At 42.8% G+C, this 15,107-nt stretch overlaps 1 protein-coding gene across 1 annotated transcript in view; it reads right to left on the reverse strand.

Moving 5' to 3' along the window:
* The window catches only part of prxl2b (peroxiredoxin like 2B), a 260,615-nt gene that overhangs the window by 70,678 nt on the left and 174,830 nt on the right, over positions 1-15,107 (reverse strand). The gene's annotated exons all lie outside the window — the stretch shown is intronic.

The raw sequence follows: 15,107 nt of genomic DNA on the forward strand, positions 1-15,107 counted from the left end.
GGTGGTGACACCCTGCACTTCTCCACGTGCTTGTAAATAGTTGTATGAAGCTAAAAGTTGCTCTTTATTTTTCTGGTCATCAGTGTTTATGTGTTGTCTTTGAGATGGAAGCAAAGGAACAGAGATTCAAGGGATGAAAAGGAACATTGTTGATGAAAGGATAGAAGTGCCATATCAGCTTCAAGGTTGGCTTAGGCAGGCAGACAGTGTGTTGGCTGACTGGGCGGAAGCTGTGGTCGACAGCAGCTCCTGAATGACTGTGCATTCTGTTATCACTTGTGAGAATAAAGCAACTAAAGAGCATCTGCAAAACCTGTCGTCCTTTTAATGGAAATGAGGGCATTACGATATGCTTAATGTTGACTGCTGGCTAACATCTTAATTTAATGAAAAATCTGGCCATTTCTTTTGAATCCAATAATAATAATAATAATAATAATACGATAATATAACTTTGGTCACTTGGAAGCGAAGGCAACTCACAATTGTCTGCGTCTTTGGGATTTTTATCCGGGAGAACTTCAATCTCCTCAGAAAGTGGTCGGATCGACAGTTATAGACATTAAAGCTGTTCATAATTTACAAATTTACAAATGTGTGTGGTCAAAACCAAGTTGGGCTGAGAAACACACTACACATTAGCCAATCCGGAAGCTGCTTGAAGCTCGAGCTGTTTCTGACATCACAAGAGAAGCATGGTTGTGTTGATTGTATAACCACCCCAATAAAAATAATAGTGAGGATTGCAACCGTAATTTAGTTAGCATTCAAACTAACATTTAGCCAACATTCTTCAATTTCTTCGACAACTACGCTTTCTTCTTTGTGTTTACCCGCAGTTTAGGTGCAATGTGATGCTATGCTGCCTTTCAGAGGTCACTATTGGTACTACAACAGATGGTTTGGTGAAGGTGACTTAATTGTTGGCAGAGTTATGGTCATCTGTGTGGTGTGCTGTGTTAGTCATCTTGACTACACCACGCACTAAAATAAAAATAAAAACACACTGCTTTTTCCATCAAGTAAAAATTGCTGCACACAACCCATGATTGATTCACAAATTAAGAAGTAAAACAGCCATCAACCATGACAGTAAACCAAATCAAAATAGACATTCTGAATTGGATTCGCTCGTTTTTTAAAAAAAACGTGACAGACCGTTAGGTTAGTATTCAATAGTTATCACATCCATATGTCATATGAGAAGATGACGATCCACAAATGATCCTGGAGGACCCCACCATCAAGCCTCAAACATACAAATGTTTCAGCAGTGTTCACTTCCCAGCCACCCAGCGCTGTTGAAAGTACATGTGTAGACAGCCACGTTAATCACACGCCTGTATAACACATCCCTTTTTAGCTCTATATTTCATGTGTGAGTGCGCCTCTATCTGTAGGCAGTGCAGAACACCCCCGACACGAGTACACACACACACACACGCACACGCACTTCCACACTACTTGAACCCTACGGCAGAATGCCAAAGAGCTGGAGGAATGTGACCCCGTGACCTTGGCTTGCAGACTTCCACATGGAGACCGGACACTCGGATGGGTGGGGTATGGTGGGTTTGGGGTGGGGGGGCACTTGGAAAGAGGGGGCCAGAATAGCCACGGTGTCTGGTAACGGCAGACATACAGTGTTTGTAAACCACGGACATATGACACATGCAGTCTGCAGTGCATATAGGCACATGTCTGTGTTGGGTATAAGCGCAAACTTGCACAGGTGGTGGTGAACATAGTTGCTCATGTTTGAGGTTAGAAGGCAAGAGATGACTTTTCGGATCATAACGTTTGTTTTTAGTGGCAGAGTCAGTGCAGGATCACCTTGTACTTGCATGAATCCCGACTTTCCTGTTTCTGTACAGTACCTCAGATGATGTGGAAGTTTTAAGCGGCAAGCGTGATTGTTTCGTATAGCCCTCTGTGTGGTCAGGCCTTGGCAATTTCCATCAGACAAATGCCACGATGAGGCAGTAAGAACACTTTGTGATTTTTAATTTTTTCTTTTTTTTTGCAGCCAATCAACAAAGAAAGCGAATGATAGTAAATGTGACCAAGGTATGCGATCCTGGCATTCGATTTTTTATTTACCATTTGCAAATTTCTAAAACTCACATAAGATTACAAATATAATTCATAGAAATGATAGAAATCAAAATGTTTTCTGGGGTTATAATATAATGATCTATATTCACAGTGATGAGGTTTCCGGTCAAAACATACGATTTATGTACAATTCTTGCACTTGTGTGCATGCACGCTCACTCCTAAATGCATGCTTCAGCACTTGCACTTCATGAAGCACACAATGAACATATAGTGCCAAGCGGTTGCACAATATGCTGACCTGTTTTTCGTTCCTTCCACTGACTACATGCAGTGGGGATCCAAGTCATGCATCAAAGATGGTAAAGATTAGGTGTGCCCTTGTTGACAGATCTATCTTTATACTGTACTGCACAAAGAAGGGAATGCATGTTGATTGAGCATGCGTTCGCCAAAAAGCAGGAAAAGTGGAGCCATTCCATTCAGGCGGAGATGCGTTTAGAAAAATGGTGTAAATCAATTTTCTACACTTCTCTGAGACCTGCTACAGCTAAGCCCCACCCTCATCGCTTGGTGAAAGGATAAAGATACTTGTGACCGATCAGGTCCAACCAGTCACTGGTGACAAACATTCAGCGTTGCCCCACTATAGTCTGACAAGCTAGTCTCCAAGAGCCATTCAGTGTTACACTTTGATTTTATAAGTGAAATGACATGACTTCAGAGATTTTTTTTTACTTGAAACCATTCAAAGATAATCGACAGATCCAGTTTTATGTTAGTGTTTAACAAACTACAATTTGTTTTGAAGTGGCTAATGTGATGAAAGTCAATTAATAGATGATATCAATGCTATTATTCAGGTCGGTACAGCAGTTGCGAGCCTTTTTTGCAACATGGGCCATTTTCACGTTGATATATTTCAACGGATTGGCCTACAATTAAACAAAAGCCAATGATTAAAATTAAAGTTCACTATTAACGCTGAATGTAGTAATTCATGGGAGCTCTGTGTCTGTTTTTGACTTCCGTGAGCCGGCCAGTCTCTTTCAGTGTTCCATAGCATAGCTTGTTGTAGGAAGAGACATTGGCTCCCCCTCTCCAAAAGAAATTATTCATTCATTCATTCATCTTCCGAGCCGCTTGATCCTCACTAGGGTCGCGGGGAAGAAATTATTTTTCACTTATATTTTAGGACAGGCCTTCCTTCATATTTGGCAAGGGAACAGGCTACCAATTATACGGTTTTATGCTGCACCGTGCACACAATGTTATAATCTATTTTCTAATTTCTATTTTTAATCTATTTTCTAATTCTATCTTTTTGTTATCATCACACAGTTGCTGTCCGCTGATTATTATACAAGACATTTTGGTGTCGAAAAAGGATCTTCACAGACACTGCATCAGATGTATCAGTTAATCTAGCATGAAGAGGCCTGTGCCTTTGATCCATAAATTAACTCGATATTTCTCCTAGCCTGCGCACCTTCACACAGCGACACGACATCCCACAATCGGATAATTAAATAATTACAGTGCTTGATGAATACAACAGTGTCAACATCACAGGGCAGAAAAGGACAGTGAAGCTTTAAACTTCACATCCCTTTTCCAGCATTGCACCCAGGCGATCTCCCGCCTCCGTTACACATCAGATTGAAAAAAACAAGCTGGGAAAAAGACAAGCATTGTGAAAAGTGGTTTCAACTCAGAATTGGCACATCAGAGCAAAAACAGAGGGCCCCGCAACTATCCACCTATGGCTAATGCAGGCAAATTAAGTCTTTTATACATGACACACTGACGTCACCACACATCCAATTATCTGATGGTCCGAAAACCGTGTTGATGTGTGAACACGCAGAGACGCCAATGATCGACTTTGTTGAGTTCTTTGTGGAAGGCACAGGCAAAAATAAGTAAAGCTCTACTGTTAGTGTTATTGTGTGGAGAAAAAAAAGACAGGTCAGGCAAAAAAAAAAAAACCCCAAACAAACTCTGGTCGACTTTGTTGCTCCACTTTGCGACTGTGCCATTTCAAAGAAGAATGACGTGGTAAAAAGATGGAAATGTACATATTTTATTGGCAGCGTGAAAGGGGCCAGTGTTTTATAGGCCCACGTGATTGCAGACACTGCACTCAAAGTACTGAACAGCAGAGTGATAGAGTGACAACTCCTTGTGTGTGCGTGTGTGTGTGTGGTTAGTACTTGTGACCTGCTGGAACACAAAGGTGCAGAATCTACCTGAGGCAGACGGTCTGGTGCCAGAAGATTGTAAAGCAATCAGATGGAGGTAATACAGCTCTCCGTCTATCATATAGCTGACAGGGCAGAAAAGGAACGTGATGTCGATGCAGAGACAAACAGCTTTTGAACCCCCAACTTCTCTCGCAATCTGGCAGTCTGCATTTCGGAATCTCTCCATCACTGTCATTCCAGAAACAGACTCCCGATGTGGCTTCACACCGGGTAGAGTTACCAGTCGCGACCGTGACACTGTAATGGTGTTGAGTGTTGAACGACAATGCTTTATGTAGACTTGATTGTTTCACCTCCATTTTGTATGATCAACTTGTTGTGAATACCGGCGGGGCCATGCTAACAGCAGCCGCGCACCATCTATTCAGGTCCACTATTGAGGGATGCCACTGTCTCCATGGCAACGAGTCAAACAAACAACGTGTGGGTTTTGTATGAAACACTAGACTTAAATCAGTGGGCCTCACGAAATGCAGTTTGCGGGAAGAGACGGTCTGCACCCTCCCGGTGTTTCTGACCACGTTCCTGCCCTTGTGAGAGATGAGTGGGAGTTTGAGAAGCTGTCAAAACGCTAACCACACTGGGGGAAACTGTAAACAAAAGGCTTGGCCTTGCTTAAATCCAACACAGCAGCAAACTTTGATGGAAGGTTTACTGAGGTTGTCGAAGGGTGAGACAATTTATGGAAGCTCCTACTTTAAAGTAGGGCCTGACCGATTAACCGGCCGGCCAATTTATATGGCCGATATTAGCTCTGTTAAAATTGGTCCCATCCTTGACATACAGTACAAGATCCTTTTTTCCATGATCATGCTCATATCTCCAAACACGTGTATCTCAAATCATTTTTTGTCATTGAAATCAATAGAAATTCCATTATTCCATTCCATCCTCCCAACAAAACATTTTTGGACATGTTTGTTTTGTTTTGTTAAGAAAACTAGCACTCTCTCTCTCTCTCTCTCCCTCCCTCTCTGTAATGAAATAATTAAAAAGAATGAAACCCTTTTTGCCACATTGAATGCTTCCATTCACTGAATATTGCGGTGCTCCTTCTGATGTGCACACCTTGGTCACCCACAATACTGACATAGAGAGACACAAATGAAGAGGAGTTTCACAACTAACTCTGTAAGCTGCAGAAATAGTGACTACTTGATTCCAGTGCAGATGTCTCTTTTAATTGTTGAATCTTGGTGTTTTAAGCTGCTGTCTTGGCCAGGATACCCTTGAAAAGGAGCTCAACTGTCTCATTGGGACCGACCTGGTTAAATAAAGGCAAATCGCATCAAACAAATGTTTCCAACGATTCATTTTTGTGTCGCGCTTGTCCTCATTAGGGTAGCCGGTGAACAAACAAGCACTCACGCACAACTTAATGTTTTGGGAATGTGTGAGGAAGCCGGTTTAACCGCAGAAAACCCGTGCTAGCATGGAGAGAACATGTAAATGCCACAGAGAAAGGCCAAAACACAAATTCGATTTCTGAGCCTCAGAACTGTGAGACCAGTAGGACACTGTCCTGCCGACATTCATACTGTAATATAGATCTTATATTTCGTTTTATTTGATTTGACTTTTTGTGCTGATATGTGAAAATGTGTTTTTAAATGTTAACAAATCCAGTGTTTTTAAAAATGATTATTGTATGATTTTTTAGGGTCTCTCACACGCACACACACACACACACACGCACACACACAATAGGAGTTTAGGGTCAGAAGTGGGCTAAACCCTGGACTGGTCACTAGCCAATTGCAAGGTGCTTGTTTTTTTCGTTTGTTCGTTTTTGTTTTTTCTTTAATGGTCAGGGTTCTAATTGGTGAACAGTGCAGCTGCAACTGGTTGTCTGTACTTCCTTGAAAATAGTGATGACAAACATGGCTCCGCCCATGGTCTGTTGAGTAATCACTGCTCTGCTCAGTTCTCTCTCCAGGAAAGAGCGTGCGTGCGCTGCGTGCATGCATGTGTGTGTCTACGTGTGTGTCACTGTTGGTTTCTTTTGTGTGTCAGATTAGATTTCAATGTGTCCAATCAAGAAACACTCTGGAAGCTATGAGGCGATTTATACACACCCACACACACCACATGTATTTTGTTTGGGTTATAAGAGTGCAGGGTTGCTTTTCTATCAGGTGTAATCACAAGCGCTTATCTTCATGGGGTGGAAGGGTTGGAGGGACGGAGGGAGGCAGGGCGGTAGGTGGTGGGGTGTGGGTTATCAGCTTTGCTTGCACAGGCTGGAGGCGTGTACGCAAAGCGACCGGGGGACACAGTGAGATGAAAACAGGAAACGGAGGCGAGGTGCTAAAACGCACACGCAACACTTTTATGTTCACACACTTGTTATGCATTCTCTTGAGTATGATGATCACCATTTCTGCTTCTGTACATTCTGTACAGTCGTGCTCGTTTTGGATGGCATACTGCCAAACAATTTGTAGTACCACAAGATGTGTATTTTTTTCTCTTTTGAATTGGTGTAACCCTGTCTTGCATCATTCTGAGAGAATCTTCTCATATTTCAGTTACCTTCTGTTGCTTCCATGTGGAAAAAGTCTCTTAGTAAGAAGCTCCTGTGCTGGATGTCATAACATTGCATACATGAGGTGTCAGTAGCGTGGATATGCTCGCTATCGCACACATATGGAAATTAGACCCTACTTCAATCTAGGAGATGAAGTGGGGGCGGGGGGGAAATGACTGTGGTTAGCAAATACAATAATAATGGGAAAAATAACAAATTGCAGTGGGAGGAAATCAAATGAATCTTAACATTCTCTATGATCATTATGAAGTGACCAACATACCATAATCCTGCAAACTCCAACCTACAAGACAGTATAATTGTGATTAAATTAGGAAATACGTAGAGAGCCAATTCTCCAAATTAATTTCAACTCTCAAATTGCGAACAATAAACAATTGAAAAAGTCAAGTGAACATGTCGTATAATAAGAGGATGTTGCATTAGGCGGATATGGTTGTCATTTTAAATGATCAACATTTTAGGTGAGTGCCTGACAGAGGTGAAAACAGTTCACCTTCCTGAAGTGTTTTTCCATTCAGTGTGAGTGTTTGCTTGTTTTTTTTCCCCTTCCCCGACAATCACCTAGCAAGAACGGGGCTGTTTTGCAACATAGACGGGACGCGCTGTTCCAGTTGTCAACAGCGTGTATCCAAACAATCAGTTTTTATGAATGGCTCTCGGTAGCATCACAAACAGATATCTTGGCCCCGTTCAGCTATTCAAAAGTAAAAAATTTCCACACTGCCTCGCCCTGGCATGAGGAGTGACACTTGTGACTTGTGAGTCTGCTTTGGGTAAGCATTTCCTGCAAGAGGAGACCCGATAGTGTGTCCATGTCCCAAAAGCTAAACTGCCATTTGAAGCGCATGAGTCAAAGCTTTTGTGGTCACAGTGGGTGGCTTCCCTTCTGTGACTACACCCGGAACCATCCCTCTCAATCTCCCTCGTACGCCTCCTCCGTAACTCCCTTTTTCCATCTGAATCACCCGTCCAGTTTAGCTGAAGTATGTTTGGCTCCTTTAGAAATTCCTCCTCCTCCTGAGCCGACCATCATTTGGCCGAATTCATTAATCACACCAATACTACACCGGCTTGGCGCAATATGACAGGGCCGTGTTTGCCAATTTACAGATGTGTCACATGAGAGATCAGCATTACGTTATGTGGACACGTGCCCGTGCAAACACAAAAGGCCGGTAGATGACAGGGTGTGGTGTTTGCAAGGTGTGAGGGACAGGCCAGCTGGTCCGTTGCATTTATTTGCATCTTTCATCATGACTAAAATAAATTCCGACACTGCGTGTAAGCTGTCAGAGCTGCCGTTAGCCACAGTGAGTGTGAAGTCAAGAGTTGCAATTTGTTCAGCGCTGACGTTTACTCTTCATTTGGAAAAGACTTAACAAAGTAATATTTTATGTGGATTTGTTGGTATTCTAAAGGTAAGTTGCAGGCAATCTTTAAAGACTATGGTTGTACAAATGTTGTGACTTTTTTTTTTTCCATTGTGACGGCCGATAAACAATGTCCTTTTAATTTAAAATTGCTGGAGTTAAAATTCAAAGGCATCTAAAGTACTCTAACGCCTATTGAAGAGGCTGTTTTTTTTTTTTTTTTAATCAAGTCAAGTCTTACGGAAGTCCGTCTAACCTGAATAAAAGCGATTTTGAATTGGATGAAGGCTTGCTCCCTTTACATACGAAAACAGAAAAACACCATTGGCCTTTTACTCCCATGCACTGATTGTGTTCGAATTAATGTTTCGCAATTACCCAAGTCAAGGGTCAGAATCAGTCTGTGGGTTTGTTCAACGCTACAAGGCATGGAGATGGTGGATTTGTTTTCATCAGAATCCGCTCGCTCCGCGGTTGACTCGCACTCAGTACAGAGTGACCACCGCCTCTTGTCCAATGTCAGCTGGGATAGGGTCCATCTCACCCACAACCCTAATGAGGTCAAATGCTACAAAAATCGATGGGGGCGGGGGCATTAAAAAATGTGGATTTGCTCAAATTCAGAAGGACATTGCCAATGACACTAATTTCAGGTCATTTTCAAACAACTTCAAATGAGCTCCTCGGGCTACCAAACTGGTTGGCTCTCTCTCGAATTTCTGCGCATAAAACTATTACCATACCAACCAACTTCTGATTGAAGTTTTCAAGAATTGACTTCCTGGAGAGGAATCCGTTCTAGTCTTTTGAACGTGGCTATTAGAAAGGAGCACTGGTAGACAGGATGGCTCGGTGGTAATTGAACGGTTGCCTATTGTCACCTACAAACGTAGAACACGCATCACACCTAAGTGCTCATGGAAAATTACACGTTTTAATCAGAGGCTTTGTGGTGGTATATCCCTTCGAGCAATTTTCAGGGAATCAAAGCTGCTTTTTAATTGGCCGGGGTAATTATTAGGCAGACAGGCATCCCCGAGGGCCATCGCTTCCGGTTCATTATGTTGGCTCTCCTTGAAAAGTGTATTAGAAAACCCGACTATTTAGTCACTTTTGCTTCCTGTTCATTCTTTTTTTTTTTTTCGTTAGAGAGTACTAACACAGCTCTTTTAACTGGAGCAATGTATCACAATATGTCTAGACCGCTCGCCATGAGTCTCTATTTAAAGGCAGTCCCTCAACCCAAGCTGGCGTGAGGTCAGGGGGACACGTATGCGAGTGCGATATCTCTTGGAGATGTGTAAAAAGACACTCTCTTCCTGCACCCTTGAAATATGTGCCTTGATTCAGGACTCAGCGAACGCATGTAAAGCCCCTTTTTTTGTGTAAACGCATAAACGGTCACGTGGCTTATTACGGCATACCTTGTTTGCAAGTGTGCTTACGCGTGTTTCTGTGTACACAACCAACTTGGTAAAGAAGTAAAGAGGCACTTTGTGCTCCGGGAGCTCATTGCACACCTCCCTAAATGCCTTGAGGCTCCAAGGGGCCTCGCAGTGTTTGGTCTGGGGCGGCTCTGCGGCTGATCGATGTCCTGTCGAGTGACCACAACAGTGAGTAGGCGACAGCGTCTCCAGAGGTAGTTGGAGGGGCGCAGATGTGGACAGAGTAAACTGAGATTCCCGAGACAAAACATTGGCTCGACTCAGTGAAAGAGTGATCTTCCACGTGAACATGGACAGAAAACGGGTCGTGTTTCAAACGCTCTTTCCAATTTTGTTGAGCGGAAGCCTCTTGAATTTGCTTAAATAAAGAACAGATAACATATATACAGTAGATATACTGTATATATAATTTTTTTCCACAGTTGGGAATAATCTGCTGGCTCCAAGATAATTAAAGCCCTTCTAAACCCCAGACACTATGTTCTTGACACTTGCTTGATTTACAAAATGGCGACGCCTTTGTTTTGCTTAGTTTTTTTTCTTTTTGGTTCTCATCGTTAAGGTAGAGGTCACGGTAAAGCTTTAATCTTTTACAATGGGGGATCTGTACAGTCTCTTTCATGACCAAAAACAGTCAATGTCTCAAAGATAGGAATGTTAATCATCTTGAAATGCAACCATGAGGTTTGTAACAGTACATGTATGCCGTTGCATTTTTTTCTGTCCCAAATTTTCATTGCGGTCTAAAAGATATTAGGTGAGAGACAGCTTCACACTTTTGTCAAACGCTTCCAGTGTATGTCGTCGCGAGCAATGTGTTTTTGGCAGTACATCGTACAGTATCTCAAGAACATGAACACGAACTAATGGCTCTTAAACTGGAGCCAAAGCGCTCACAAATGTCAATGGCAATTTAAGTTCCACATGCTGTACTTAACCAAGTTTTCTGTCTTCTCGAGAATGTTTGGTGGGTTTCCAAATCACAGGGTGTTCAAATTTGTAGGTACCACAACACTACATTTTGCTGTTGTGCCAAGTGGTTGGCGGTTTCCTGATTTGTCAAGCATATAGCGGTTAGCGCATCGCCTCAAGGCTGTAACAGCCCTCAAATTCCAATGAGGGAGTTAAGGCTTGGGGTGCGCATTACCGCACGCGCTTGGTTGCCTTAATGGACTGTTCTTCTCAAATGTATGCATCTGCACAGCTTCTTTTCTTGTCAGACATGGAAAATTGCCGCCGGACCGCGTTGTAAAATTGCATGCGTAATCCGTGATGTAGATTGTTTCTGTGATGAGGAATTAATGCCCCTGCCACAGGTAGCCTGGTTTACCCCCCTCAACCGAGGCCCTCGTCTCTTGTTAGACTGGAACAAAAAGCCCTCTGACACGGCAAATAGTGTGTCCCAAATAATTCAAAATCCGCCATCCAGAAAATGTGGAAACAAGACGTATCTAGCTGACAGAGCAGACCATCCATCTTTTCACGTTTTCCTGCCCTCTTGCCTCGCCATGAAAAAGAGAGCAGTCATTTCTTAACCCTGTGGCGATGCATTTATACTGAACCGCATCACAAAAGCAACCACCCCCCCCCCCCCCGCCGCCCCCCTTTGTGATGGCAATCCTGCTGATTTCCTTGCTCCACATCTGAAATCTTTATCAGTTCCTCAAAGGAGGCTCTGGTCTCTGATGTGCGATTTTAACATCACCCATGGGAAATGGAAGGAGGATCGAGATCCCCCCCTGGCTCAGGATTGTTACTAGAAGATTGATTGATTTTAGGTAATTTTTTTTTTCCTTTGTAGGCAACATCAAGGCGACCGGAAGCCTGCGATAGTCATTGGTCAGGTGCCAGAAACTCCTGTTTTGGCTGTTTGAAACACAGGCCGGAGAGTGCATCTGTTCACGGTCCTTTTCAGGACTGTTCAGGACTGCTTAATTGCTAAAAGATGTTCGCGGTGCTGCTCAATATTAGCTGTGGGAAAAATGTGCCGGAAACAAGGCATATTTGGAGTCGCTTTCCATCTGCTTTTAATCCAGCGGCGCGCACACACAACAGCTGGCGAGTCGCAGAGCAGCGTGACGTCCTCCTTCACACCACAGCTGTCATTTTCACAGCTTTTCCCCAGACGTCAGGCACCGTAGGGAGGGTGTGCGGTTTTAGCGTGACTACGAATGGAATCTTATGTTCCCATGCACTTTTAGTGTCGCCCAAACCATTACGACGTGAACTCATCTTCAACGCGAGGATTACTAACGACTGTGATTCGCAAGACGTGCTCGCCACTAACTCCCCCGGCTTATGTCTTGGAGACAAAACACACCCTGTCATCATCAACAAGGCGGGCTGGCTTGGACCAACCCGTTTGTAACACTGTAAACCACTCAGTTTGACAATGTGGAAGGCATGATGCAACGATGAGTTGTATCAGGGCTCTGTTTGTATTTCTCTCTAGAATAGAGAAATTCTTGAATCGTGAGGCACTTTACAATCCGATCACTGCGTTTCCCATCAGCATTTGTTAATGGGGGGGAGGCGTGATTAAGAAGCGAAGCATCTCAATGAACTTGCTCACAAATGTGCTTTAACAAGGGTTTGCGTTTGGGTGAGCGATCGCAGCCCCCACCCCTCGCCTTGTGATTGGTTTCCATGGAAGGAAACAAATGTGTCTGTAGGAGGCTCTGCGAGACAAAACCACAATCGAGCTGTAATGTACTGCAATGTGTCATCAGCCTTGAAGTGCACACCTGCGCCTGTAGCTTGCATAGAGCAACTACTGTATCAGCGATGACAAGACATGAGCTCAATTTATGGTATGCTCACACCATTTGTGAGTTAATGAATGCAAGATGATATTCGGTGAACTGAGGATTTACTTTATTGTTGAGCAACTTTCTGGCAAGCTCGCATACGTTGTTTTGCATTCTCTGTGCTACGGTCTTCCTACTCTGAATGCAGTGGCAGCGCCAAAGTCGACAGCCTTGAAGTCATACAATTCGGAGTTTAAATGAATTGAATTGAATTAATTCAGTACAATTAAATGAGTGTTTCTGGAAAAAAAAATTTTTTTTTAAACTGCTTAAAATCGTCAGGGATCGAAATGTGATGACACATACGACTTTGTTACCGCGGATGGACTCAACTTCCAGGCACACTTGTCCATCTGCACATTCGGTGCAGAGTTCATGGCAAGGACATCGCTGAATGTTTTACTGCACGTAGTTTAGCTTATATTTACAGTTGTTAAAACATTGCCTGAGTATTTAATTAAGATTTATATGATAACAGTTCCATTGTAAACTGTGCATAGTAAAATCCACCCTCCACAAACGGGCCATTTTGTAGCTATTAAACCTTCAAATGAGGTGAGGAAAAAGGAAATGATTCCTCTGCATAAATGCTGATGTCACTTTTTGGTTGAGATTTTTTTTTTTAATGTCAATAAAGCCAAGATAAGTGGCAATCAGACGCCCGTTCACACACCGTGCTGCTCGATAGGCTCTCATGCTTGACGTCACCTTCTAAGCCTACCTGCTCGTGTGTTTGTATCTGCGTGGACTTTGGCCGTTGGCCGAATATGCATGCAATTTAATAACCTCGGAAGGCTGGGGCAATCGATGCTCTGACCTCCATTGTGAAGAAATCATTTACACTGGTGAGCCAACGAGACTCCACCCTTCCACAATGTAGCGCTGCATTTGTATTGGAATGCCACAAAAGGGAATTCCTTCCTGTGTGCCATCTTGAAAGGAAGCAAACTAAAAAGATGACATTTTTGAAGTGGTGAGGGAGGTGATGTGTGAGTCACAATGATGAAGGAGCTGCTTAAGTGTTGCTTCTTGTGCCATCTCACACTCCCTCCCTGTCTCCCCTTATAAGGTGCTTCCTGCGAGTGATTACATCATGATGCAGGCAAGTGGGCTGGTGAGCGAGGCTGCTGAAAAAAACCCAAAAAACCCGAACACTGAGCTGACATACCTCATTTTTGCTGGAATATGTTGCAATAACAAGAGCAAACTGTACTGTTATAACACAATTGCATCTTTTATATTATGAATCACACTTACAATACAACATTTACTAGCAGACTACAGCGCACCCCCATTCTGGCCTCTGAGGAATCCTAGAAACATGCTCAAAATTAGAAAGCGTCCATGTCAGGATCTTCAATGTAATGATAAGCCTTTGGGGTTTAGCCCCCCCTGTGCTTGAGTTGTAAAGCATTTACAAACTTAGACACAAGAACACTCTGTTCTCTCAACACATACACACACCTCAGCTTTAGGCCACTATTGATTCAGCACATGAGGTGATTGTCGCTATTGTTTGGATGTGTTTGAATAGCAAGCGTGTCACTGCGCGGGTTTGTTTAGCCTGGTTCAGTAAGGGCGACATAGTTAATAAACCACTGCGTCACTGCAAAGTAGGCTGCACGACTGTAAACTGACAGTATGGGAGCATTGCATGTGACTACGGTCACATTAGTTACACACAGACAAGTTAAAGAGAGCCGTTGACCAAAACTTTTTTTCATTGTGGAGGTAATATTTTAACATAACTCAAAAATGTCTACAATAATATGTTCTATGGTGTCCTACTAGTTTTAAAATGACATCACAATTTCTCAGGGCTCAGGTAATGATCAATCACAGCAAAGGTTGAAAACATCACATGACCAAACTAAAAAATAAAATAAAAATAACAGGTGGCAAATTTGTGCCAGCAAGTAGGCTGGACAAGCGTTAAGCAGATCTACGTTGTGGCGCAAGTTTGGAGTCATCGATATGGCTGGAAAGTGGATCACGATATAAGTATTTGATTTCAGTCGATATCGATAATTATTTTTTTCTAACCTATTTAAAATGTTTAAAAATCTCATCGATTTAAGGTATAATAAAACATAATTACTCAGATGAACTATACCATTCAAAATATCTAGTGGTAAAACAAAAACAATGCACATTCACTTAGTATTGCAGTGTCATGTGCACTGTTGTTTACATCCATGATCCCGGCTGAAGCGGTGCGGTAAGTGCTTATTTGAAAAAGACGCTATACCCCATCATTGCTACAGTTACAAGAACCTTCATTGTCACACAGACTCATGATCGGGAGTGGAAGGCGGTCTCCAAGTGCCCACTCCACAGTGGCCGACTTTGCATCATCCGCAAGTAGAGTTTTTGCAGTTCGACCAGCCACCAGCACGCATCTTTGAAAATACCAAATGAAAGAAAACTTCTCCCATGTGTACACTTAGACTGAATTTTGTGCTGGACTTAGCTAGGCAAAAAAAAAAAAATAATCAAAAATTGAGGCCAAAGTCTCTGCTGCTTTCCACCTATCTGCTTACTTTGTTCTTTCAACTCATTTGGACATGGTGTGTCTTAACATTAAATTAGGCCAATAGCAAAGAGGATCAGCTAGA

Source organism: Hippocampus zosterae, chromosome 9 (assembly GCF_025434085.1).
Source record: "Hippocampus zosterae strain Florida chromosome 9, ASM2543408v3, whole genome shotgun sequence".
NCBI lineage: Eukaryota > Metazoa > Chordata > Actinopteri > Syngnathiformes > Syngnathidae > Hippocampus > Hippocampus zosterae.